This window comes from Mus musculus, chromosome 4, assembly GCF_000001635.26.
Source record: "Mus musculus strain C57BL/6J chromosome 4, GRCm38.p6 C57BL/6J".
NCBI lineage: Eukaryota > Metazoa > Chordata > Mammalia > Rodentia > Muridae > Mus > Mus musculus.
This window is the reverse complement of record NC_000070.6, coordinates 75,557,455-75,583,765: the sequence shown is the minus strand read 5'-3', so window position 1 is coordinate 75,583,765 and position 26,311 is coordinate 75,557,455. Positions and strand designations below refer to the sequence as shown.

General features: G+C 39.0%; 2 long non-coding RNA genes across 2 annotated transcripts in view; both read left to right on the top strand.

The window, feature by feature from the left end:
- Gm42300 overlaps positions 1-24,135 on the top strand; it is a 29,125-nt gene extending 4,990 nt beyond the window's left edge. The window contains exons 2-3 of the long non-coding RNA XR_881370.2: positions 19,167-19,277; positions 23,922-24,135. This is a non-coding gene — a long non-coding RNA (predicted gene, 42300). The remainder of the gene's footprint in view (positions 1-19,166; positions 19,278-23,921) is intronic.
- Gm42299 lies at positions 43-16,473 on the top strand. The gene is made up of 3 exons (XR_881369.1): positions 43-204; positions 15,788-15,869; positions 16,390-16,473. It is a non-coding gene; the product is annotated as a predicted gene, 42299 (long non-coding RNA).
- Positions 24,136-26,311: the final 2,176 nt, after the last annotated feature.

Genomic DNA, 26,311 nt, shown 5'->3' with positions numbered 1-26,311 from the left:
CTGCGGCTCCCACCTATGTGATGTCATTGGTTTCAGAGGTCCTGATACCAACAAGCATCTGTTGATATTTCTGGAAATTGGAAGTAATCATAAACCCTTACATGGCTCAGGAGATACCATGGTCATAGTGAGGGGAGGAAGACACTGTGATCATGGAGGGGGCATTCCCAGGATGAGGTTCATCCATTAACCTCTGATTGTACAGTAAGCTGACATTTCCTCATACTTCTGAAACTCTAGGGCATCAATTTATAGTACAGGTGAAAACTACATTTATGATTTCTTCTGAAAATAAAGAAAGTATAGACTTTTCCACAAGTGCTCCAATTCCCAAATACTGACTTGGAGGCTATTTATTTATGAGTAAATGCCTAGGTCGCAAGCTAAGCTGGTTTCTTGACTAACTCAATTTATTATCCTGTTTATTTTAACCCAAGTTTAGCCACATCGCTGATTTCTTCTCCTCAGTTTAGGAATCCTCCTGCACCTGGCTATCTTCCAGAGAACCAATTTCTCTACTAGAACTCAGATGTTCTAATCCTGGCTCAGCTTTTTATTGATAGGTGATGTTTCCACACAAGATAAAAAGAGATTTGCTCTATAAGAAAAGAAAAGGAAGGAAGGAAGGGAAGGAGGGAGGGAGGGAAGGAAGGAAGGAAGGAAGGAAACAAAAGAGGGAATCTCCCTGCCTACTCCTCACTAGACTTATAAGGAAGAGAATCTACCTATGAACTAACTGTCCTGTACGGATCTGAGATGAGATACTACAGGAAGCAGGCTTCTCCACATTCATCTTTTGCACCCACCTATCTTCACTTTCACCAAAATCGTCCTTTGGGATAATTGTTTTTAACTGTTAAAGTGACATTTTCTATCATCCAATGGGGTAGTTGGTTTTAAATGTCAAGTTTGCATAGTCTAGAATCACCTTGGAAGAGAGTATCAGTGAGTCATTTTCTAGATCAGGTTGGTCTGGAAGTTGGTTTGAGCATGTGCAGTGGTGCTGTGATTATGTGAGTTTATATAGAGATCAATCTAAAAGTAGATGTTATTCTCTGCATTGTGTCCTAAAGAAGAAAAAACAAGTTGAGTACAGTTATACAGGCATTTATTTTTCTCTGTTCTTGACTGTGAATGTGATGTTACTTGCTCTTTTACATTTCTGTTGCATATTCTTCCATCTATGATAGATTATAACCTGGAATCACACATTGAAATAAATCTGTTCTTCCTCTAGTCAATTTTTGTTGGAGTATTTTATCTTTGCAACAGAAGTGAAACTAGGGTACTCTGGAAAGATATACAGGCTAATTTTGTGGGCTTAATGTTGGAAGCTTAAAGAAATTAAGACTGTGAAGATAAAGTTACTCAGCCATATTTTCTTGTGAGCTACATGCATTTCTGTCTACCTTACTTTGGTCTTCAGTTTGCCTAGTGAAAAATCTCTCTAGACTTTAGAGATCTGATTAGATGCCCTCATATGAAATTGTTTTCATATCAGGTTCATTTTCCCTAGTAGGTTATAGGTAGCTGACAGGTTTAAATATCATTGGCATTTTAAGTTGCTTCATGTATTAACTCAAGTTGTTTTTCATAAAATATTATTTTCTTGCAATTACTCTATTAATAATACATCATAAAGATGGATAGAAGGTGTATTACTTTTATTGTCATGACACCCTCTTAAGGTGTTGCTTAAGAGAGACTATTTTAAAGAGGAAAGATTTTGTTAGTCCACAGTTTCAAAGGTTTCTGTCAACGACTGGAACCAGTGTTTCTGGGCCATGGCAGAACATTGTGGCATCCATAGCATGTAGTAGAGGTGCTCACTTCATGGCAATTGGGGAGCAGAGAGTGGGGGTGTCATAACAAGATACAGATCTTGAAAACAGGTTTCCTTTGGTCTATTTCCTTCAGTGTACTCTACCTCATAAAGTACTTATGGCTTCCAGGAAAAAAGACATCAGTTAAGTGAGGGTCAAATCTTCAACCATGAGCCTCTGAGTCATATTCAAAATATAAAAGTAGACTTAGGCATGGAGCAGCTAAGTATTTTGCCATGGGTTTCCATCTTTTTCCTTCAGGTAATTTTAATTTTTTTTAAAATTTAATTTTAATTTTAATTTATTCACTTTACATCGTGTTCACTGTCCCCTCCTGGCCAACCCTCCCCACAATCCTTTCCCCATCCTCCATTCCCTTCTCCTCTAAGTAGGTGCTGTCTCCCAGTTATCCTCCCAGCCTTTGCCAATAATTTTTTAGTCAGTAAGTGGATAAGCCAAATTCAGAAGTCCAGAAGTGGACTTAATATAAAAGGAAAGGAGTCTTTTAATGCTACAGAGGCTGTTCTGTGTATAACTTAGAAAGTTTAAGTTGACAGACAAAAAGATTGACCATCAAAGCTATCACAAGCCAGTGGCTTCATGGTTTACTTTTCTCCCCCAACCCCCCCCCCAGGCTTCATGGTTTATTGTCTCATCAATTCAAACAATAATATTAGTAAAGACCATGACCTAAAGCTATTTGGAGACACAAGGGTTTATTTCAACTTACAGTTTATCATTTCATCATGAATGAAAGTCATTAATAGAGAAAGTGCACCACAGACCTGCCTACGAACTTATTTGATGGAGACATATTCTTCATTGACATTACTTCTTCCTTGGTGACTCTAGCATGTGTCAAATTGACAAGAACAACCCCAACTCCAAACTATCACTAACAATAATGACACAAAAAGAACCTAATTATCCAAGTAATGGATATCACTATAGGAAGTCACAACCTAACCCACCATCTTTCTCTGGCCTACATGGACACTAGGCATACAATGTGGTAAACAGACACGCATATAGGCAAAACACCTATACACATAAAATAAATAAAGTGTTAAAAATTAAAAGAGAAATTTAGAAAGAAGTAAATGTGAGGGCAGTGTCATGTGAACCTAGACAATACTCACTACAGTATAGAGAGAAATCCAGTTTCCTTGTCTCCAAACATTCTTAACTCATCCAGCCAGGCAACTACACTGTTTCCTATTTTCCTTAGTGGGCTCAACTTGGAAGCCAATCAAAGGCTTCTCTTTCTTCTGGGAGAGAGATGAGTCTTACTACTTAGGAAGGCTGGTGTTTATGCAAAACAAAGCCATCACTTCAAAGAGCATAAGAAATACTTTGTTTTGAGCTAAATATGAGCGAGTCTGGCATGTGAACAGAGATTCAGGTTGCCCAAATGATATGTTTCTTAGGGGAGCGGTTACATGAAGTTTTATAGTCACATAACAAAACAAACAGTAAGTCAAGCCATTTACATATTATGTGGATGAGAACACCAGGCAGTTGGATTATAACAAAATAGAAAATTTAGATATTATCTGATGATAGTCAATTTTGGGATGTTGAAGCTAATGTTATGTTAATATGTTTGGACTCTTTTATTTGATAGGCTGCCATGTCAGACATAGAAGGGGAACTACTGTATGTTAGCTTAGCTCTGAATATTTAACAACTCAGTTCTTCCTAGTCACAGGGTTCTAATTATTCAATCAGTCTTTTAAAATCTTCCAGATAATTGTGGCTTTGTGGGAACTTTACAATTCCTCCTGTTGGTCAAACATCATAGGGATCAGATAAGGATAAGGCTGGGCAGACAGGAAATCCTTCCTTAAGAGAGGGAACTAGTTGTTATTGTCATTAAGGAAATAACCCTTTGTCCGTACTAATATAGGCCATCACAATCTGGGTGTGATAGATATTCATTTCCCTCTGTATATAACATAATATTTACTTGGGCATATAAGAGGGGTAATATACAATGTTAAAACAATCAAGACAAGCCCTCTGTGTATGCCAGTAAACTCTTTAAATAGACTGATTAAATAGAAATTTTTCTTTATATATGCAGTTATTGTTTTATATTTAATGAAATATTTATTTTGATGATTGAGTATTTTAAGTAATTTATTATCTTTTTAACTTTGATTTTTTCCTTAGTTGATTTTGTTTTCTAGTGAAATTCTCAAGTAGAGAAGGTAGATACAATTTTAGGAAATCTTGATCTTCTGTCTAAAGGAAATATGGAGATAAAATATGGAGCAAAAACTGAAGAAAAGGCAACCCAGATGAAGAAAATATCTTAAAAAAAAGATTATGCTTTCTTTCACCTTTTTATTGGATTTTTTTTATTGAGTCCTGGGGATCCATCCCATATACAGTCACTAAACCCAGACACTATTGCAGATGCCAAGAAGTGCTTGCTGAAAGGAGCCTGATATACATGTGTCCTGAGAGGCTCTGCCAGTGCCTGACAAATACAGAGGCAGATGCTCACAGCCATCCATTTGACTAAGCTCAGAGTCTCCAATTTAGAGGATTTAGAGAAAGGACTAAAGGAGCTGAAGGGGTTTGCAACCCCATAGTAAGAACACAATATCAACCAACCAGACCCCCACCCCCACCCCAGACCTCTCAGTGACTAAACCAACAAAATGCCCTTGTTGGCATCAATGGGAGGAGAGGCTCTCCGTCCTGTGAAGGCTCAATGTCCCAGTGTAGGGAAATTTCAGGGCATGGAGGCAGGAGTGAGTGGGTGGGTGAGTGAACATCCTCATAGAAGCAAGAGGAGGGGGGAATAGGATGTGGGTTTTCAGAGAGAGAAAACAAGGAAAAAGGATAACATTTGAAATGTAAATAAATAAAATATCCAATAAAAATAATGAAAGAAAGCATAATCTTTTTTTTAGATATTTTCTTCATTTACTTTTCAAATGGTATCCCAAAAGTCCCCTATACCCTCCCCCCCTCCACCCCCCGCCTTGCTCCCCTACCTGCTCACTCCCACTTCTTGGCTCTGGCTTTCCCCTGTACTGGGGCATTTAAAGTTTGCTAGACCAAGGGTCCTCTCTTTCCAATGATGGCCAAGCAGGCCATCTTCTGCTACATATGCACCTAAAGACCCGAGTTCTGGGGGTACTGATTAGTTCATATTTTTGTTCCATTTATAGGGTTGCAAACCCCTTCAGTTCTTGGGTACTTTCTCTAGCTCCTACATTGGGGTTCCTGTGTTCTATCCTATAGTGGCTGTGAGCACCCACTTTTGTATATGCCAGGCACTGGCAAAGCCTACAGAAGACAGCTATATCAGGGTCCTTTCAGCAAAATCTTGCTGGCATATGCAATAGTGTCTGCATTGGGTGGCTAATTATGGGACGGACCCCCGGGTGGGGCAGTCTCTGGATGGTCCATCCTTTCGTCTTAGCTCCAAACTTTGTCTCTGCCACTCCTTCCATGAATATTTTATTCCCTATTCTAGGGAGGAATGAAGTATTCACAAGTTGGTCTTCCTTCTTCATTTTCTTGTGTTTTAGAAATTGTATCTTGGGCATTATAGGTTTCTGGGCTAACATCCACTTATCAGTGAGTGCACATCAAGTAACTTCTTTTGTGACTGGGTTACCTCACTCAGGATGATATCCTCCAGATACATCCATTCGCCAAAGAATTTCAAAAATTCATTCTTTTTCATAGCTGAGTAGTACTCCATTGTGTAAGTGTACCACATTTTCTGTATCCATTCCTCTGTTGAGGGACCTCTGGGTTCTTTCCAGCATCTGGCTATTATAAATTGGGTTGCTATGAACAGAGTGGAGCATGTGTCCTTATTACCAGTTGGAACATCTTCTGGGTATATGCCCAGGAGAGGTATTGATGGATCTAACGGTGGTACTATGTCCAGTTTTCAGAGGAACCACCAGACCGATTTCCAGAGTGGTTGTACAAGCTTGCAATCCCACCAGCAATGGAGGAGTATTCTCCTTTCTCCACACCCTTGCCAGCATCTGCTGTCACCTGAATTTTTGATTCTAGCCATTCTGACTGTGTGAGGTGGCATCTCAGGGTTGTTTTGATTTGTATTTCCCTGATGATTAAGAATGTTGGACATTTTTTTCAAGTGCTTCTCAGCCCTTCAGTATTCCTCAGTTGAGAATTTTTTGTTTAGCTCTGTATCCCATTTTAATGGGGTTATTTGAATTTCTGGAGTTCAGCTTCTTGAGCTATCTAGTCTCTCATCTCTCTCGTCTCTCTCTCTCTCTGTCTCTCTGTCTGTTTCTCTCTCTTTCTCTTTCTCTCTCTCCATGGCTGCAGCTATTTCAGTGTCGTACCTTCCCTTCCAAATTCACGACGGTTACACATACATACATGTATACAAAACTCAGTCTGCTCAGCATTCTTCATTCGTGACCAGGGCTGAATGCTTGAGCCCAAACAACACTTTAGGGACCTCTCCATGGAGGAAACTGATTCTCCTCCTCTCAGCAGACACTGGCTATCTGCAGCTCTTCAGACAGTGGTAAGACTATATAGCATTTCCCTGTTCACACTGGCTTTTTAACTAGTGTTGTCAGTAAGCCAGTTTTATTCAGTCAAACCTATTGTTAAATTTTAATGAGTGCATTTTCTCTTTTATATCTAGCATACACCATCTATCAGGAGATATAATGGGCTTCTGGCTCATACAGTCTTCCATCATTTTTCCTGATCCATAGATCAGAGGTTGTGATACAAATATGTCCATAGGAATTGTGTACCTCACAGTCTCTTATTTTATAGATCATCAATTGTGGATATTTGTAATGTTCTCCACCTCATGCAAAACAAAGCTTATTTGATGAAGGGTGAAAGCTCGAATTACATATAAGTATAAATGAAAGCATTGTAAGATATAATGGTTAGAAATTATAATGGTTTATGAAAATTGCAGAAGTGAGTTCTCTTCTCAGGTCCATGACCTCTCTAGCCATGGGTAGTAGGAAATCAAGGAAGAAACTGCATTCTATTTAATGGACATTAAGTCCAATTAGATAGTTATATAAGCAAGATAAAAGTTTCAGTATTGTTCCACTGGCAATATCTTGTCTATCTAATCAATATAGGGAAATCTAGGAAATTCTCTACCTAGAGGAATTCCACATTGATTCCTTTAAGTGCTGTGTCCAAAGCATGTGGTATACTCAGCAACAGGGTCTAAACTTCAAGTTCTGAAAGGCAATGACAATAGTTTGACAATGACAATAACTCTTATAGTTATTCAAACAACTAAGTAACTAAGAAAGGATCTATGCAAAAATGTTACACACACAAGAAAACACATTACTGGCTACACAGTCTTCAGAGTCCTGTGCAAAATGTGAAAGCTTTTGTTCATAAATCATTCCATATTTCAAAATGGGTTACATCAAGCTGGGCTCTTCTGGCTACTGTTTATGTATCCAAATCTGTTTATGAATGAAAGTAATGGGATCATGGTATGAAACACTGGGAAGCTTTAAAGGAAGTGGCATTATTGTGGCTTTTGTAGAATGATTAAGAGTTTTGATATGCAGTAAGTGTACAGCAGAAACTGAAGGAAAGGTCATCCAGAGACTCTCCCACCTGGGGATTCATCCCATATACAGTTACCAAACACAGACACTATTGTGGATGCCAAGAAGTTCATGCTGAAAGGAGTCTGATATAGCTGTCTCCTGAAAGGCCCTGCCAGAACCTTATAAACACAGAGGTGGATGCTTGCAGCTAATCATTGGGCTGAGCGAGGGGTCCCCAATAGAGTAGTTAGAGAAAGGACAGAAGAAGTTGAAGGGGTTTGTAACCCCATAGGAAGAACAACAATATCAACCAACTAGACCCCCCAGAACTCCCAGGGACTAAGCCATCAACCAAGGAGTACACATGGCTCTAGCTGCATACATAGCACCAATAGAAGGAGAGGGCCTTGGTCCTATGAAGGCTTGGTAGATACCCCAGTGTAGGGGAATCTAGGGCAGGGAGGTGGGAGTGGGTGGGTGGTTGGAGGAATACCCTCAGAAAAGCAGGGGTGGAGGGAAGATGGGCTAGGCTGTTTCTGGGAGTGGCGGAAACTGGGAAACGGGATAACATTTGAAATGCAAATAAAGAAAACACTGAACAAAAAAGAAAAAAGAGAAAAAAAAAAAGTAAAAAAGAAAAAAAAAGAGTTTTGTTATGTACAATCAGAATCAGGGGCAAATATTTCCCAGTTCTTAGTCTCTTAAGGAGGGAATTGAATTTAAAACCCACACAGATTGTAAGGTATCAAAGAAACTTTATTTAACAGCAAAGCTAAGTGCAGCTCAGAAAGATGCTGTTAAGCATGACAGTGGCCACAAGATCACACGAATGAGGGTGCACAAGGGTTCTGATCATTCTTGAAGGTTCCTTCTCTGCTATCCAAGAGAAGAAGTTCGTTTATTAACTTAACTGGCTTTCTATTTTAACTGACACACTTTAAATGATATTACCTTCTTTTCCTGCTTTTTTTTTCTTTAACACATCTGATTTTCATCCTATAAGTGTGTGATAGTTTGAAGAAGATTTTACGCATATCTCAGTCATTTGAGTAATTGGTCTCCAGCTAGGGCTGCTGTTTGGGAAAGTTTTGGAGGCGTGGCTTTGCTTGAGGAGGTATGTCACTAGAGGTGGGCTTGGAGGTTTCAAAATCCAGGCTCCCTTCCTAGTTTATTTTATGCTTTTTGTTGTGGTTGAAGATGTAAGTTCTCAGCTCTCAGCTCTCAGTTGCCAGTTTCAGGCACCATGCCAACAGCTCGTGCCCATACTTTCTTGATGTGACAGTGATCCATTCGAAACAATAAGCCCTAAATGAACCCTTCCATCTACACGTTACCTTTGTCATGGTGTAGAAAAAGCAACTAAGACACATGTCTAATTATACTCATCCATATGAATGTAAATTGGTGACTCTCCAGAAAACTTCACTTAGAGGACATTTTGTATGAACCCAAACTAGTTCAGGATGGATTGATCCTTTATTCCTTGTACCTAGATATTTTGGGATAGGCTTAATAGATGCTGTCTGTGTTTGATGGTCATCAAGTGTAGGGGAAAGTTACTTCATTTATTATAGCTCATGCAGATAAAAGGTCTGAGGTTGCTGTATGTATGATTAGATGTGTGTGTATAGTCTAAGTTGAGTGACGTCTCATGTTACTAACCAATTTCTCATGCTTTCCTGTTTCAGTCTGACAAGGAAGGCAAGAGTGTCCTGAGCTAGAAAAAGACCTTAACAAAATAAGATAAAATCTTTTATGAAAATGTATTTCCAGTCTGTTTGGAAGATGACAACTCTGTGGGCATGGTATAGAGATGTGAGCTATGGGATGCCAAGACTGTAGGGATCAGAGAATTATTGAGAAGGAGCTCTGAAGGAAAAAAGTGAATGATCATTTAATGCTAATTTTGCAAACGGCCACCTGAGATTTTCAGTATTTGAAGTTTCTTAGCTTCAATAATTTTCATCTGAAAATTAAAATGTTCAACTTTGAGCTTGACTGCTAATTATCTGCGAGCCCTTAAAAAAGTCACCTTCTTCCTCTGAACTTGAGAGACTTGTATGCATATGAAAGACTAGGATTAAAGAAGTGACTTTTAAACAGTTCTGAAAAAGGCAAGGCTGAGGATAGAGATATGCCCAGCACCCACCTAAGCTACATTGCTCCATGTTTATGTGTTGTTGGTCAGCACAGGTGTATGCTCATATATGCACATGCTTGGATAAGCATGCAATGAATACTATGTTGTAACATGTGTTCATGCGTATGTCATGTTGCATAAGAAATTTGTTACACTTTAAGATAGCCAGTGAAGTGCCTCAGTCTTCACACCTGTAAAATGCAGATACTAATAATTTTGACTTGCAGGTTCTGAGGCACGAACATGGTTCTATTTCAAAGAGGGTAAAAGTTCATTTTTTTCCTGGAGGCAAGTATGAGAGACAATGGCATGGAACATGGATTTTGGTTAAACTATATTACATGTTTTAAATGTGTGAAAAAATTTTCCTGTAACAGAACCAAGGAAGTCGTACATTGAGACCCCTTTCACATGCATTTCTGGAAACATTAGGCAGATGTGTTGAATTAAAGTGGTAAATGTTTGCTACAGGGCTCAGATGCTAGCTGATTACTCAGGCTCTAGTCAATGAAGACTGAGGTTTCTTAAGTTAGTTAGTACTTTGCAAAAACGGTTGCTCTGTCCATCACAGTCCTGGGATTGTGCCTGACATAGAGGAGAGCAAGGAATGGCTATTTAAGGATTAAAGGCAGTTCAAAATAAATTATAATTAGGCTCTGGACATACAACATCCCATCCTGTCCACAATCATTGAAGCTTTAATCGGTTATTCAGTCTTTTGTGAACTTTAGTTGAAAGTATGGTTCTTCCTGGCATTCTCTTTGTTCAGTGGTTATGATGAGGATTAAATGTCTAAGATATGTGTAAAATGCTTTTAAAACATCCGGTACAAGCATTGCTTTCTTAGCTCTTATGTATATGGATTATAAACTAAACCCAAGGAGGTTGAAGATTGTGGGATTTTTCTTCAGTACCATCTTCCCAAAAACACTAACTACGTTATCTAAGCAGATGTTGAGTGTGCTTCCTGACTTTGAGAATGGGCCACTGTGCAATATTCATAGGATAGTGAATAGGATAGGAAAATAACAACAACAACAACAACCACAACAAAACTTAGATGTGACTCTTGTGGGTATTTAAGCAAACTATTAAAAGTCATTGGGTCATTGCCTAATACATTTTTCCTTCCTCTCTCCCTTCTTCCATTTTCGTTCATCCTTCTCCTTCTCTTCCTTCCTTTGTTCTCTATGTTTTTCTTTTGGTTACCGATGAGATTTAATTTGAAGAAATAATTTCCTCTTCTCTAATAAATAGTCTTTCAGAAATTATTAGTCATGAACATCTTCAAACTGGAAAATTATCATTTCTAATACAGGAAGCCAGGAAAAGAGATCTAAACTGAAAGCAATGTCATCAGGAAGACATTGGAGAAACCCTAGAACAGAGAGTGCTCACTTATGAAGATGCCTTTCTCTTATGGACAACTGCCTATAAATAAATCTTTGTTCATTCTGGGAAGTAAAGGAAATGACATCCTTATTGAAGGCACTTTACAACAGACAGGAAAAGGCAGGGTCAAGGCACATGAGGGGAAAAAGAGCTGTGTCTTTCCTCTCCCTTATTGTTATTTACTTGAATATTCCCAGGGGAGCATGTGAACATGGGTAGGACTTGCTATAGGAAGGCTGAAGAAACACAGGTTAAAATATAAAGGAGAGATTAGAGTTATAGTGACAAGCCTTGCTTTCTTACGTAATGTTACCAGGCTTATACGACAGGATATCAGAAACCAGCCACTGAGGGCAACTGAATGAATTGACAAAATTCACCCAGGATTACATCCTGCTACTCAGAGGCACATTTTCATGCTATAATCACAGCATTTCTCCGAACATGTAGAACCACATAACTGTTCATTTGTCACCATATATGCTGCAGTAATGTTTTCAGCACCAAGGGCAGGAAGAGCCAAGCTTAAACCCTGCTATTGTCAATTCTCAGCACTGATCATGGTGTCCATTTTTGTCTAAAATGGTTGCTTATTTTACAATGTGTGCATTGTAGAAGAGTTTTCTTAGAATATGTTTAAATTATTCCTAATCCAGAGTATGTCATAGAACAGTCTTTTTTCCCAAATGAAGATTTTACTCAGTGGAACACAGTCTGTGTCATCAAGTCTTAAATTAAACAATGTGAAACAATTAACATTATCATTTCTTATGGTTAAATTCTACTGTGCCTTCATTGGAGGAAGGGGTACTTAATGTTCTCAGAAAATCATCTGAGTAATGTTATCATTATAACAAACTGGAAATCTTATTTTCTTTAAACCATGTGATTATATACTAAGCAAAGTTGAAGAAATGCCTTTTCAGTCTTTTTCTCCCCTAGTGCAGAGGCTTCTATGAAGTTGAGATAGTGGAGATTCTTGTCTGCTGGGTTGGTACTCATTTACATTTATTTGTTCTGTAAGACTGAGATCAGATCATGACGGCTCCCTGCCTTAAAAAAAAAATGTGCTATTTGTTATCCAAATAGGTTTCAGATATGGGTAAGATTCTTCCATTATTGTTGTGTTAGGCTGATCCATCAGGACTTGGCTTTTGGAGTAGAATCAAAGCTGTTCCTTTTTGTTTAGGTATTGGTGGGGGTTAGCCAGAAAATTTTGTCATGTAAAATCTCAGCTAGTAACAACACAGAAGTGCAACAAACAGAGCTGCACTTTATGTATGCTCAATAGACAAATCCTTTTCTTGATAAGGAATTATGAAAGTGCACAGAATTCACAAACATTGCAGGAGGTTGTTTATACTATACAAAACTCAAACAGCAAAATACCAAATTGCAAAATACCAAATTGGGGAGAATTTATATTTTCATTCTTGAGACCTGTTGTCAATTTATGAGTGATCATAGCATTTGGCTAACAGGTCTAGGACACACAGCTTTTTTTGTGATGCAGCTTCATAAACAGTATTTGCCTAAGCAATTGCAAACAGGAATATATCTATCTACCAATACTTGTGCTATCACACAAAGCCCTTGCTTGCAAGATCACAATTGGATTTATTACTTCAAGCAAAACAAGAGTACTTTCTTAAAAGGATCATTGCAAACATAATGGCTTTTGTTTTATTTATTTATTTATTTATTTATTTATTGACAAGAACAGTAAAGACACTCCCCGAAAGGACTGTTGAATATTTTTAAAACTCCAATGAGTAAATCCTTCTCTTCTCACTAAGGAAATCCAAATCCCAGGGAGAAAAGTCCGCCTAGCAGAGACCAAATTGTTGATGGTGCTCCAGTGCGAGGCTGTGGGGAGAAGAATGATTGTCTCTGTTTAGAGTCCATAAGAAGAATTACTATATTGTTACAGCACTGTTCTAAAGGGTATTAGTCCTCAAACAAGAAGGCTGTCTGGGTTTTGTAGAATTCTCAAATTCTCACTATTACCTCTATTTTTGATTAGAAACATAAATATGAAAATCTCTGTTCTTATTATTCAACTCCTATATACATATCTGCAGCTGAGGATAATTATTTAAGTGCATTGATGGTGTAATGCTAACATATAATCTATGTGCTGCCTCCCATACTCTATTAATCATCTCTGGAGTACTTATATGCATAATATAATTTAAATGCTCAGAAATACTTGCTATATTATATTGTTTATAAAAGAGTGACAAGAAAATTATCTGCACATACTCAATGCAGATTTTTTTGTCTTGAATATTTTGAACTGTAGCTGGAAGAAACTGGAATAGAAATGGAACCATGTATACCAAAAGCTGTCTACCTTCTGAGTCCTGGAGGAAGCTACTGTAGGTTTCCCAAAGACCATGATCAGGCTCCTTCCTCCATGAACATTTTGATATAGAGCTGGAAATATGCATCCTTCTTAGAATGTTTTGCAGACAAGATTTTATGTAGCCAGGTTCAAGCTCAAAATACATATTCAAAATCCATTGGGAAGCTTTGGGAAGATCCTTGTTTCCAAAACTGAAATAGAGACAAGGTAGAAGCAGATGCCTCTCATGTTCCTTTATCTGGAGCACAGAAGTAGCTCCTATAGTTAAAGTGAAAAGGTAGTCTTGAGGGAAAAGCCCAAGTGCTGAATTCTATTCATCCTCAAATCTTAGCCTGGCACTGTTAGGGCTAGAGAGTTTCCATCTAGACTCAGGCTTCTTGTGATAGAGTAAAACCACTTCTTTATGTCTTTGAGTCATATATTGGTCAAATATGCTGTCATTTAGACCTTAGAGCCTTTCCAGCTGATGTGATGATCTCAATCATTTCTATCATTTACCATTGCGTCTTTCACATAGCAGTGGCCCCAGCAGTCTTGGCTGTGGGTTTTGACCTTGTACCATGAAAGCCGGGTACAATCCATGCTTTTGAAGGAAAAAATCCTGTGCCGATTTATTTAATCACTGGCTTTCTTAGTTACTTTTTTATAGCTCTGACAGGCCATCATGAACAAGGCAACGTATAAAATAAAGCATTTTATTTTGGGGATTCATGGCTCCAAACAGTTAGAAGTCATGATCATTATGATGGGGAACATTGGAGTAGACAGGCAGGAACAGCAGTGGAGCAGAGGTAAAAAGCTTACATTCCAGTCCACAAATTGGAAGGAGAGAGAGAGAGAGAGAGGGAGAGAGAGAGAGAGAGAGAGAGAGAGAGAGAGAGAGAGAGAAGGAAGAAGAAGGAGAAGAAGAAGAAGAAGAAGGAGAAGAAGAAGAAGAAGAAGAAGAAGAAGGAGAAGAAGAAGAAGAAGAAGAAGAAGAAGAAGAAGAAGAAGAAGAAGAAGAAGAAGGAAGGAAGGAAGGAAGGAAGGAAGGAAGGAGGAGGAGGAGGAGGAGGAGGAGGAGGAGGAGAAAAGGGCAAGGGAGATTGGGCTTGGGTTTTTGAAATGTCAAAGCCCATCCCCCAGCGAAACACCTCCTCCAACAAAGCTACACCTTCTCATCCTTTTCGAACAGTTCACCAACTGGGAAACAAACCTTCAGATATATCAACATACAGGGGCCATTGTCAGTCAAACCACTAGGGTGATGTTTGGTAGAAAATAGAATTATGTTCACAAAACTCAGGAAACATAAAATTAGATGTAATTACTTTCATATTACATTTAGTAAAATGAAACAACCTAATGATAGCTGTTACAAGTTGTGACTTACAATGAACAACACAATGAGAATGATGTTTATTACACTGGGTCCGCTATATAACAGCATTATTTTAAAACTCGTATGAAGTGATCTCGCGTGTGTGCAGGCGTGTGTGTGTGTGTGTGTGTGTGTGTGTCTTTCCTGGAACTCACTTTGTAGACCAGGCTGGCCTTGAACTCAGAAATCTGCCTGCCTCTGCCTCCCTAGTGCTGGGATTAAAGGTATGCACCACCACATGGCTTGAAGTTAATATTTCTAAATCAGGATTTTGTGGTACTGTCAATGTCACATTTTGTTCCATGATTCTTTATTCTAGAGGGCTCCCCCCACCCCATCTCGAACATTTAGAAATAATTCTAGACTCCCTTCACTGGTAAAACTTATATTTCTAGCAACAACACTCTGAAATATGAGGCCCCAAAGTCTTTATGAATGAGTGAACTAAAAACTATCCCACTGTTGAAAATCATTGGCTAAGAAGACCTATACAAAGTTATTCAAGAACTGTGACAAAATTAAAATCACAATCTCTACCACTTGCTGCCCTCTTCTTGTTTGTTTTTGTTTTGTTTACTCCCTTGGGGAATCTGAACTTGCAAAGTTAGATTTCCTAGATACCAATCCACTTTAACTCAGATAGAGATGATTTAAAACATGCATTTTCCAGCGATAAAATCAAATCACCCTTTCTATAAACGATGTCTGAGAAAAGCTAGAGTGAGGTGTTATTCCTTCAGACCCATTTTCTTTCTGATGCTGTCTGTAGTTAGAACGCCTGCCCCAGGTGATGAGGTTGAGTTTCTTCTAAATAAGAAGGATTTAAACAACTTTTTACAGCAGAGTACAACTCTTAAGATTGACTTAGTTTTGGCTTGGCTTCTATTATATTGTAATTCAAGGAAAATATTTTTTATTGTAAAGGGCAAAACAAATATTTTAGGTTTTGTGAAACATATGGTCTCTATCACACTATTCAACTTCTCTGCAGCTGGCAGGCAACCTTCAATAATGCACAAATGAATGAGTGCATCCTTGATTCAATGAAATCTTGTTTACAAAACCAGGTTAGATTTAGCCCATGGGCCATAGTTTGCCAATGCCTGCTCTAGCTTATTTATTTAACTCTCTTTATTTACCAAATCTTTCTTCTACCTTTTCTAGGATTCGAATTGAAGCTCACAATCTCAGAAGGACAGGATATACAACTTCCTTCTCTTTAATTTAAACTAATGTCTAAATTCTGGTGAGTCACAGAAGCTAAAGCTCAGCCAACTCAGATAAAGTTTATAATCATAATCAGTTTAACATTATGCTATCAATCTTCAGGCTCTATTGACTCAGGTGGTTTGCTAAAGATAAAGAAAAATATATCAGCCTCACAATGTGACTTTTTATTTTTAACTCTTGGTTGCCTTCAAACTTTCTTTTTAGCATCTAAAGTCCTAGGACTACAAAAGTACTGCTCAAGATGTAGCATCTATGTGTATGTGTGGCGTGTGCATGCCCACATGCATTCATTTTGAGTGCATGTGCATACACATTCATCGGAATTGCTGAACTTGGGGATTTATTTACACATCCTAGGCACATGCGATATACTGGGATAGACAACCAACCACTTTCAAACAGAAACCAGTCAATATGTATATGATCTAACACAGTCATGGCCAGGCATCTTATAACTAAAGATAGCTCCTTACATATGAGAGCGCACAGGAATTATTAAACTATCCTGACCTAAGGCTTTCTGTTTCTTTCCACAGAAACCCTAGTGAAGTTCCTGCCTAAAGCTCTTTCTTTGTCTCCTGAGCAGCACAGGTGCTCCCCAAAGACAGGCTATGCTTGAGTTGCTTGAGAATAGAGATAACAATGAACTCTTTCCTGTCTCCTGATCTGCTGACCGTATCCTACCAAAAATAAGAAAGATAATATACATATAACAAAGCCTGCATTAAAACATGAAGTACACTGTAGACTAACAAGCAAAAACCAGAATAAATATCTGTGAGCAGATGAAAGCACAGAAACAGGTAGCAAGCTGCTCCTTCACTCTGATGCCTGGCACCCAGGTACCTTCATTCTGGATTTTATTGCACTGTTCCTGTTTCTTACATCATTCCCAGTCTCTCTCTAGCCCACCAGTGCGGCATGTTAGGGAATTTTAAGCTTACAAATGTAAAAACAGACTTAGCATCCCTAAAATTCTTGCAGACTTGTAGGCCCTTTTATATAATATAAATTTTCTCTTTTAATTTTTCCATTACAAACATGGCTATTAAGACAACTATATGAAGACATTAAAAACGTCAATCCTTTAACATGCATAAGTAAAGTGGTTTCTACAGTAAAGATATGGCATAAGAAACTAACAAATCCAGAGTCTTTGTATGTAGTGAAATGTGAATTAACTAAGACCTGAGGGCTGCACACAGAAGGGCAACCTATCTCCCAGGCATTTGTTCTTCATTCATTCATAAGTTCAATAAATATTTATTGCTCATTTCCTATGTGCCAAGAACAAATCTATTCATTGGGATACATTAGTGAACAAAAGAGACAAAATCAACTACAATCCATACAAAATAATGACAGGAAATAAGTACTTAGTAGCTAACAATTTAATAGTGCTTATTGTGTGCCAAGCATCAATCAACTTGCTACACTATCCCAATGAGAATCTTCCTATTGTTTCAATCCCTATTTTGTAGATAATGTTTAGCAATTTGCCCTAGATTTGGTGAGCTAGCACAAGACCAGGCCAAAACTTGATCCAGGCAGAAGGGCTCCAGAGTCCATCTCTCAACAACTTAGTCTTCTGTTTCAGGTTATGAAGTAAGTTACAGAGGATGTTAAAAGGCATTGAACTAAATCATGAACTCCTGAGTTTGATTCCCAAAATGCACGTAAAGGTAGGAGAGAATGAACTCCATAAAGTTTTCTCCTTACCCCTCCACCTCCCCCGCACAAAACATTAATACTATTAATAGTAACAATATAAACGTAATTTTAAAAATCATTTGTTTGTTGACATAGCACCTTAATACTGCACCCCAGCTTGGCCGATAACTCTAAATTCTCACAACTAAGTTCCTGAGTGCTGAGATTTTAGATATGTGCCAGTGAACCTAGACTAGAGGCAAAGCTTCTTATGTGGAAAAATAAGTAGAAAAAAAGAATAGAACATAGAAGAGATTGTGCACATGAAGGAATGATCAGAAAAGACTTGATTAATAGTATGTATTAAGGATAGAAGGGAAGAGAGAGAAAGGGTAAAATTGTCTGGGAACAAATTTATGCAGAGGGAATAGTAACTGCATTGTCCTGAGACAGGATTGTTTCTGGCACTCCTGGGAATCACTTTTTAATATTAGCTCACCAAAGAACACATGTATTTATCAAAAAGCACTCGTATTTAAGAAAATACAAAGCATTCAAAATGGTTGGCAATGCCTACTTTCTTTAAATTTTAATTAAATTATTTTATTTATACTCCAAATATTGTCACCCTTCCCAGTCTCTCCTCCCATTCTTCACCTCATCCGTCCTCCTCTTTGCTTCTGAGAGGGTGCTCCCCACCAAATCAATCCCACCGCACTATATCAGCATCTCCCTTCCCTGGGGCATCAGTTTTCTACAGAATTAGGCACACCCTTTCCCACTGAGGCCAGACAAGGCAGTCCTCCGCTACATATATGCCAGGTTTGGGGCAAAGACCAGCCTATGTATGCTCTTTGGTTGGTGGCTTAGTCTCTGGGAGCTCTGAGGGTTCCAGGTTACTTGATATTGTTTTTCTTCCTATGGGGTCGCTATTCTCTTCAGCTCCTTCAATCTTTCCCAAACTCTTCCTTAGGGGTCCCAGAACTCAGTCCAAAGTTTGGCTCTAAGTATGAATATCTGTCTCAGTCAGCTACTAGTAGAGTCCCTCAGAGGGCTGCCTGCTCCTTGCCTGCAAGTCCAGGTGAGAGGAGAGAGGTCCCAGTCTCACCAGGGTTCTCTGGAGCTGAGCAGCATGGCAAGTGTCACCAGCCCAAAAGAAACACGGAACTGGGAGACTTGTTGAAGCAGGAGCTCAACTTTATGGCATCAGCCTCTCACTTATATAAGTTTGCAATATACGGAGGGGGAATTTTAGTGGGGTAGGATGACATATAGGAGGTGGGGAAGAGTAACAGAGGGTATGGAGTGATTGACAGGGCCAATGGCAAAGCTCTACCTCAGCAACAGGCGGGTCAGAGGCAGGGTTAAGCAGGTCTTGCTGAGTCACCCCTGATATAGAAGTGACTCAGACAGGTCTCAAAACTGGAGCCAGGCTTAGGCTCTCCCACAAAGCTGCAGAAATTCGAGCCAAAATGGGGCCCAACAGAGGACAGCCATGCTAAACTCCAGTCTGAAAGCCTGACATGGCATCAGTAATAGTATCAGGGTTTGGTGCCTGTGCATTGGATGGATCACAAGTTGGATCAGAGAGAGTCTTTCACTAGATCACTAGAGAGTCTTTCCTTCAGTCTCTGCTTCATTTTTCTTCCTGCATTTCTTTTAGTCGTGAACAATTATGGCTCAAAACTTTTGAAGATGAGTAGGTGCCTCAACTGACAACAAGGAGGTGATCTCTTCAGGTTCCATCTTCCCACTTTTGGATATTTTGGCTAAGGTAATCCCCATTGGGTCCTGCGAATCTATCATATTCCAGGGTTCTGGGACTTTCTAGAGGTTCCCTTCCACCCCACATGCCCCACAGCTACATATTTCCATTGATTCTCCTGGCCCTCTGGGTTTCTCTCCTGTTTTACTCCACACCTGATTCTACCTCCATTTATTTATTTATTTATTTATTTATTTATTTATTTATTTAGATATTTTCTTCATTTACATTTCAAATGCTATGCCCAAAGTCCCCTATACCCTCCCCTGCTCTGCACCCCAACCCACCCATTCCTGCTTCCTGGCCCTGGCATTCCCCTGTACTGGGGCATATGATCTTCGCCAGACCAAGGGCCAGAGCTGTGTCTCTAGTTACATATGTAGCAGAGGATAACTTAGTCTACCTCCCTTTTGACCCTCTCCCTCCTCTCTCCTACCCAGGTCCCTCTGTTCCTCTGCCTCTAGTTATTATTTTGTTCCCTATTCTAAGTGGCATTGAAGTATCCACACTTCAGCCTTTCTACTTTTTAAGCTTCCTATGATATGTGAGTTGTATCATGGGTATTCAGTAATTTTTGGCTAATATCCACTAACCAGTGAGTACATACCATGCATGTCCTTTTGGGTCTGGGTTACCTCACTCAGGATGATATTTTCTAGTTCCACCCATTTGCCTGACAAATTCATGATGTCCTTGTTTTTAATAGCTGAAGAGGATTCCATTGTGAATAGTATTCCATTTCAGTGAACCACATTTCCTGTATCAATCTTTTGGTTGATGGACTTCTGGGTTGTTTGCAGATTCATGTCCTTACAAATAAGGCTCCCATGAACATAGTGGAGTACATGTCCTTGTGTTATGGTAGAGCATCTTTTGGGTATATGCCCAGGAGTGGTATAGCTGGTTCTTCAGGTAGCACTGTTTCCAATTTTCTGAGGAACCACTAGATTTATTTCCAGAATTGTTGTTCCAGTTTATAATCCCAACAATAATTTCAATTTTTTTTATATTTTTTTCTTTGACAAACAAAGGAAAAGGGGGATGTGGTAGTTCACACCTTTAACTCTAAGACACCTACAAAGTTGATGTAGAAAGTTTTTAAGTTTGAGAATAGCTTAGGGTATATAGTAGAGCCTGTCTCATAAAAGCAAACAAAATGAAAATGGTAAATGGGTATGACAAACTAGAGTTAAAAAGAAAGAGGGAGAGACAGCACTAGACATGCTGCTCAGTCTTTTATATCACTTATACCGCAAGACATTGATAAAACTTTACAGAGAACTTTAGGGCATCATTTGTCAATAGAAGAATGGAGCCAGGTGTGGTGGCACATGCCTTTAATCCCAGCACTGGGGAGACAGAGTGAGTTCCAGGACAGCCAGGGCTACACAGAGAAACCCTGTCTCAAAAAACAAAACAAAGAAAGAGAGAGAGAGAGAGAGAGAGAGAGAGAGAGAGAGAGAGAGAGAGAGAGAAGAATGAGCAACCTTGTTAACCTTTCTAACAAATAATCTAAAACTTGGGACATAACAGCATACCCCTCTTTGGAACACATGCACCTGAGAAATGGTCAACATAAAGGTTCCCCACTTCCTCCAGGAAAAGAAAAAAATTGTCAGATCTAGACTTAGGGGGACTAAGTAGTATTTGCTGTATCATTTATTTTCTACTTGCCCCTCCAAGCCTGTCACTAACCATCTGATATGGTTCCAGATCGACAGGAATTAGCATTTAAAGAACTTGCAGCAGAGTCTCCCCAGCCAGGTCCTGGCAGCACTGCCTGGGTGTGTGCATGCCTGGCTGCTTTGCTCTGCTCTCTAACAGATGGCTTGTTTCTAAGGACCGAGTCTTTTGTTTTCTTTGGGTTGTAAATAGAGTAGGGGTCCTGGCAGCGCTGTATTCATCCTCTTCTGTCCTAGAAGACATTCATCAGGGTCCAATGAGGAGACGTCTTGGACTCAGACCTGGATTCCAGCCTTTACACTCAACCAGTGATGCAATTTATAAAAGCAAGCTCTGTATCCTCTTCCAGACTTATTTTAAATAGGAAAAAGAAGTTTTGTTCACAGAAATTCCATATGCCATTGTTAGAATAAAGTTGGGCGGAAATGTATTAAAGACTGAGGTCTTAAGTAATAAAAGACTTTGCTGTTGTCCTGCTGCTTTTCATACCTTTTTATTCAAGATTAATTCTTAATGATTTTCTCTCATCTAACTGCCTGAATTCCCTTAAACTTCTATTTCCTTATCCACTAACTATTTAAACTGTAGTCCTTTACAAATGACATGTCAAAAAATTGTATTCTGTTGAATTAATGCATTTACCTAAATAGTCCTTAGTAGCAAGGCCTAAGTTGTCTCCCTGTCTTTATCTCATTTATATGTACTCTTAGGTTACACTGGCCTGGCTCTCTTTGACAGAGTACAGGGATGCCAGCAATCAGCTGGATTTTATCCAAGTCTCTGACTATACTTATTTGGTCACACTGCTCCCATCTGCCAGTACCAAACAGATGAACCACAAGCAGCTGGTTCAGCTGAACAGAAGGGATGTGTATGCACTTGTGGGGAGTATGGCATCGTGAATCCATGCTGAGGATGGCTACAGAAAGTTAGAGTAGCATAACAAAGAAGCAGTAACCAAGGAGACACAAAAATGACCTAGTCTGAGTTAGTTGGAAATTACAGTAAAACTTACTGTGGAGTCAGTTTTCTTTGGCTTGTTGGATTTACTTCATAAGTAGGAAATGCATAATGACAGACACACACACATAATCACACACACACATACACATACATACACACACACACACACACACACACACACACACACACACACACATGCGTGCATACACACACAGACGCATAACTTTGCATTTAAATAAGACTATGAAGACTATCCAAAAAGAATAATTTTTTGACTAGGGAGAGAATTCAGTCGGTATTCAGTGGGTAAAGCCCTTGCAAAAGGAACATGAGGACTTGAGTTAAAATCACCAGAGTCTATACAAAGCTAAATATGAGAGGAAATATCTGCAACCCCAGCAAAATGGGAATAGAGGCAGGAGAGTACCCAGAAACTTGGGCCAAAACCCTTATGCAGCAGCAAATAACAAAACCACGATGATCTCAAACAGCGTGGAAGGCAAACTTTCTGGTCTTTATTCTGTCCTGTATCTAACATCTTTTTTGTTTGTTTGTTCAACATAACATTGCTATGTATTTTCCAAGATACTCAGTAGTCTTTTCCTTTCTTTTTGAGAGCAATCTTTCGGAAGTCAGAGGTTTCAGAACTTATAGAGCATTTCTAGTCCCAGCTCTACATTTTTAATCTAAGCAAGTCCTTGATGCTGCTTTTACATCTGAACATCACTCTAGTGATTTAAATCTACCTAAATGGGAGCATTGTGTCTCCTGAAATGTGGAAAAGACAAAAAAAAAAAAAAAAGCCAAGTAATTTGAATTGACAAGCTATGGTCAAATCTACTTGCACAATGGTGATATTAGAGGCAAATGCTTAGAGGAGTTTGGGGGCAAAATGTTGATTTATTGGGGATCAGTAATCATGGAAGCTAGCAGAAGGAAAGTTGGTAGAGTGAAGTGTGTTAAACTGAGGTTCAGAGTGAGAGGAGTAGAAGGGAATCAGAAGGCATTATTATCAGGTATGCCCTCAGATGGGCCCAGATGGCTAGGTCTGAGGCGGAAGTGTCAGCTGTGATCCTGGGTGAGGGTAACATTTGGTATGTGCAGTCTGTCTAGAAATTACCTACAACTGAATGCTATGGCAGGATGACACTTTCCAGTGCTGAGAAACAAATATCTTGGTGAACAAAAGTTTGTATAGAATGTTTCCTCATTGACAAATAGACTTCTCAGAAATATAAATTGGATGGATGCATTTCACAGTGTATCCTGGTAGATTTGCCGCAGGACTTTATTTTCTTTTTATGTTTGCAGTATTACCTCTACTGTGGGATCTACTTGAACATCTCTAGGTCTCTTGCTTGCTCCCTCTCCATCTCTCTTTGTCAGAGCCTCACTATATAACTCTGGCTGACCTTGAACTCACAGGTATCAGTCTGCCTGTGTCTCCCGAGTGATGGGATTACAGGTGTGCCCAACCATGTCCAACTAGATGCCATTTCCATCAAAGCTAAAGCTTCCTCCTTGTGCACAGGTCAGTTATCCCTTTCCTAGAGCATGTCATAAACAAGTAGTAACCTGGAAACCCTCGGCCTTAGCTACTTGCTCACAGGAACCAGTTCAATTCTTGCAGCCACAGTTGCCAAAAAGGTTGCTTTTATTTCAGATGATAACATTTCTTGCCAAGTATTTCCTTTATTCTGTGTGACTGCCCTCATATATCAGATACTAACTAAAGAGAAGGGACTCAATACCAGCCTGATACAGACATCATGGAGCATCGTCAGCTAGCAGAACAATGAGAAATGGATGAGTGCTATAAAAATTAGTCAGACACTGCCCTTCCTGACACATTTAGGAGAAAGTAGTGGCTATCATGTGTCTACTTTCCTTCCCTCCCTCCCATCTCTCTACACCCCCTTCCCCAGTCCCTTTTTCCAATTTCAATGCAATGCCTTTCATTTCTTGATTTCCTTTCTTCAATGTCTTTTATAAGCTTATTTTCTCCAGGGAATGAAGAAACTGGACACATTGGTTGGATTGATTACATGACGTACAGCTGAGGTCACTCTTCTGAAGAGACCCTGAAAGTCTTTGTGCATGCAGTGATCCATTGAGGATTGCATGGCTTCCTTGAATGACTTTATGGAATATTCAATATTGTCTGAAGATTTCTTCTTCCTGGGATTTCATGTATGTACTGACCAAATTCATTATAGCTCGAACAGAATTATCACCAAACAGAAGTGAAAACTTAATCTAAATGTCTTTCCAGATCACCTTAACAAAACGAAGTCATCAAGTCTTGGAATTTTGGGTTTTTTTTTTTTCTCATTTGTTTGTTTGTTTGTTTTCTATTTCTGACTTGTGATTACTGTCCATTTGTGATTTCAAATATCCATTTCAGGAGTTCAAGTAGCATGTACATTGTTGTCTGTTTTGACAGTAAGCTGCCAGGGTGTGAGACAAAATGAGAGCTGTACGGGGTGACATTTTTAGGCTTAGCATCAGGATGAGAGAGTTCATATAAGCCCTTGTTTATTACTTTAGATATGAACTATATCCTGGTCTGATTTCACTCTAGAATAAACCATAGCATGGTACCTCCAAATATCATCCACATCTTTGATTGCTTACATTCAAAGAAATATCATATTTTGGTATAGTAACCAAATCATATTCAGCAAATGTGCTCTGCTACATTCAGATTTTTCTCCCTAACCTTGTACAGATAGTAAAGCCCATAAATGAGTATTAATCATTAATATCTTTATTGACCATATGTCAGCCTCAGTTCTAAAAAGCTCTGTAAGCAGACATGTGTTAATTATATGATTGCTATGTTAGGTACTGTTATCACCAGTTTACTGACAAGGAAATTGACTCAGAAGTTTAAGCAACTTTTTAAGTAGCATTAAGTAAAAAGGGTAGAGCTAAATGTAAAGTCTGTTATTTGTAGCACTGAACCTCATGCTCATCCAGCTAGGAAATGGCAGAGCTTGAAAGTAAAACCAGGCCTTTGAGCTTCTAGCAAGCTCTACAGCACTGGGATTTAGAAAAACTCCAAATAAATCCTAAGGAGATGATAGATAGAAGGTGAACACAAGACCAGATGCACACAAAACTACAGGAGAAAAGAGAAGGAACCAACATGTATCTCTGAAGTAGTTATGTAACCTTGTTGGAATGAATGCTTGCTCACAAGGAAAGAAACATCTAATCTCCAAAGGTAGGTTGGACAACCTGTCTTTCTTTCTTCTGCTTCTATTCCTTCATGCCTTCCTCTCTTCTTCCTCTCCCCCTCCTCCACCTGCTCCTCCTCTCCCTCCTGTCCTCATTAAAACCTTCATGTATAAACACCCCCACCCCCTTGCCCCAGTATTTAGGTCCTGGCATTCTCTTGAAATTTAGCTATTTGATTTGGTTCTAAGGGGACTGACAAGTCTCATTATTTTTCATCTTCACAGCTTCTGCTTTCATGTCCCAAATGTTCTGCAGTCTGCAGAAGAATGGAAGAGAGGAAAGCCTTGCCTTATTTTATTTCCTCAAGAGGTACAACCATAAAAACAAAGCAAACAAATATAACTACTATTTATTTAAATCCCCAGGAAATTTCTTTCTACAGTTTCTCATTTACATTGGGAATACATTCCTATTAATAACAGATTCAAAGCATCCATCACAGAGCTGTACAGAGAGTGATTGGGAGCAAATTCCTTTTGCTGCAGTCACCCAGTGTGATTTTGAAGAACTTGATCTCTACCATTAGCAGCAAGAGCTTTTCTGGCCAAGCATATTCTATGCTAATACCCAAGACAGGCTATAGCAGTAATGTATGAGCCAATCTGGAAATAAACCACACACCCTACTTCTTGTGATCCTACCTTTTGTTATTAATAGTGTGTCCATGAGGGTATGAGTAACATTGAACAGCTACAGATGAGAAGAAAAGAGTTGTTATTGCTATTTTTCTTCACAATGACCCTTCCCTCTCAAAGCATACTGTGCTATGATCTCTGGCCACCCTAGCTTTCTGTCTTCTGTATTACACTGCAACTACGACAGATTGATATGTACTCCCCTGTCCCTGGAGAGATACCCACTTATCCTTCATTTGCTGTTCCAGCACAAATGCTCAGAAGCAATAGCAGGAATAGTTAGAGTCCATGTAATTGTTTTCAATCAATTCATTATGAAACTACAGCCTAGAACATCAGGAGTTCAAAATGAAACAAAATATAGAAACAAAAATCCCAGCCCAGATCAAACCAAATCAACAGACACTTGTATCTTTAAAGTTAAAGAAATTCACAATGCAATTTGGCATGTTCCTTTTTTTATTTGTTTGTTTTTATTAGATGTTTTCTTTATTTACATTTCAGATGTTATTCCCTTTTCTA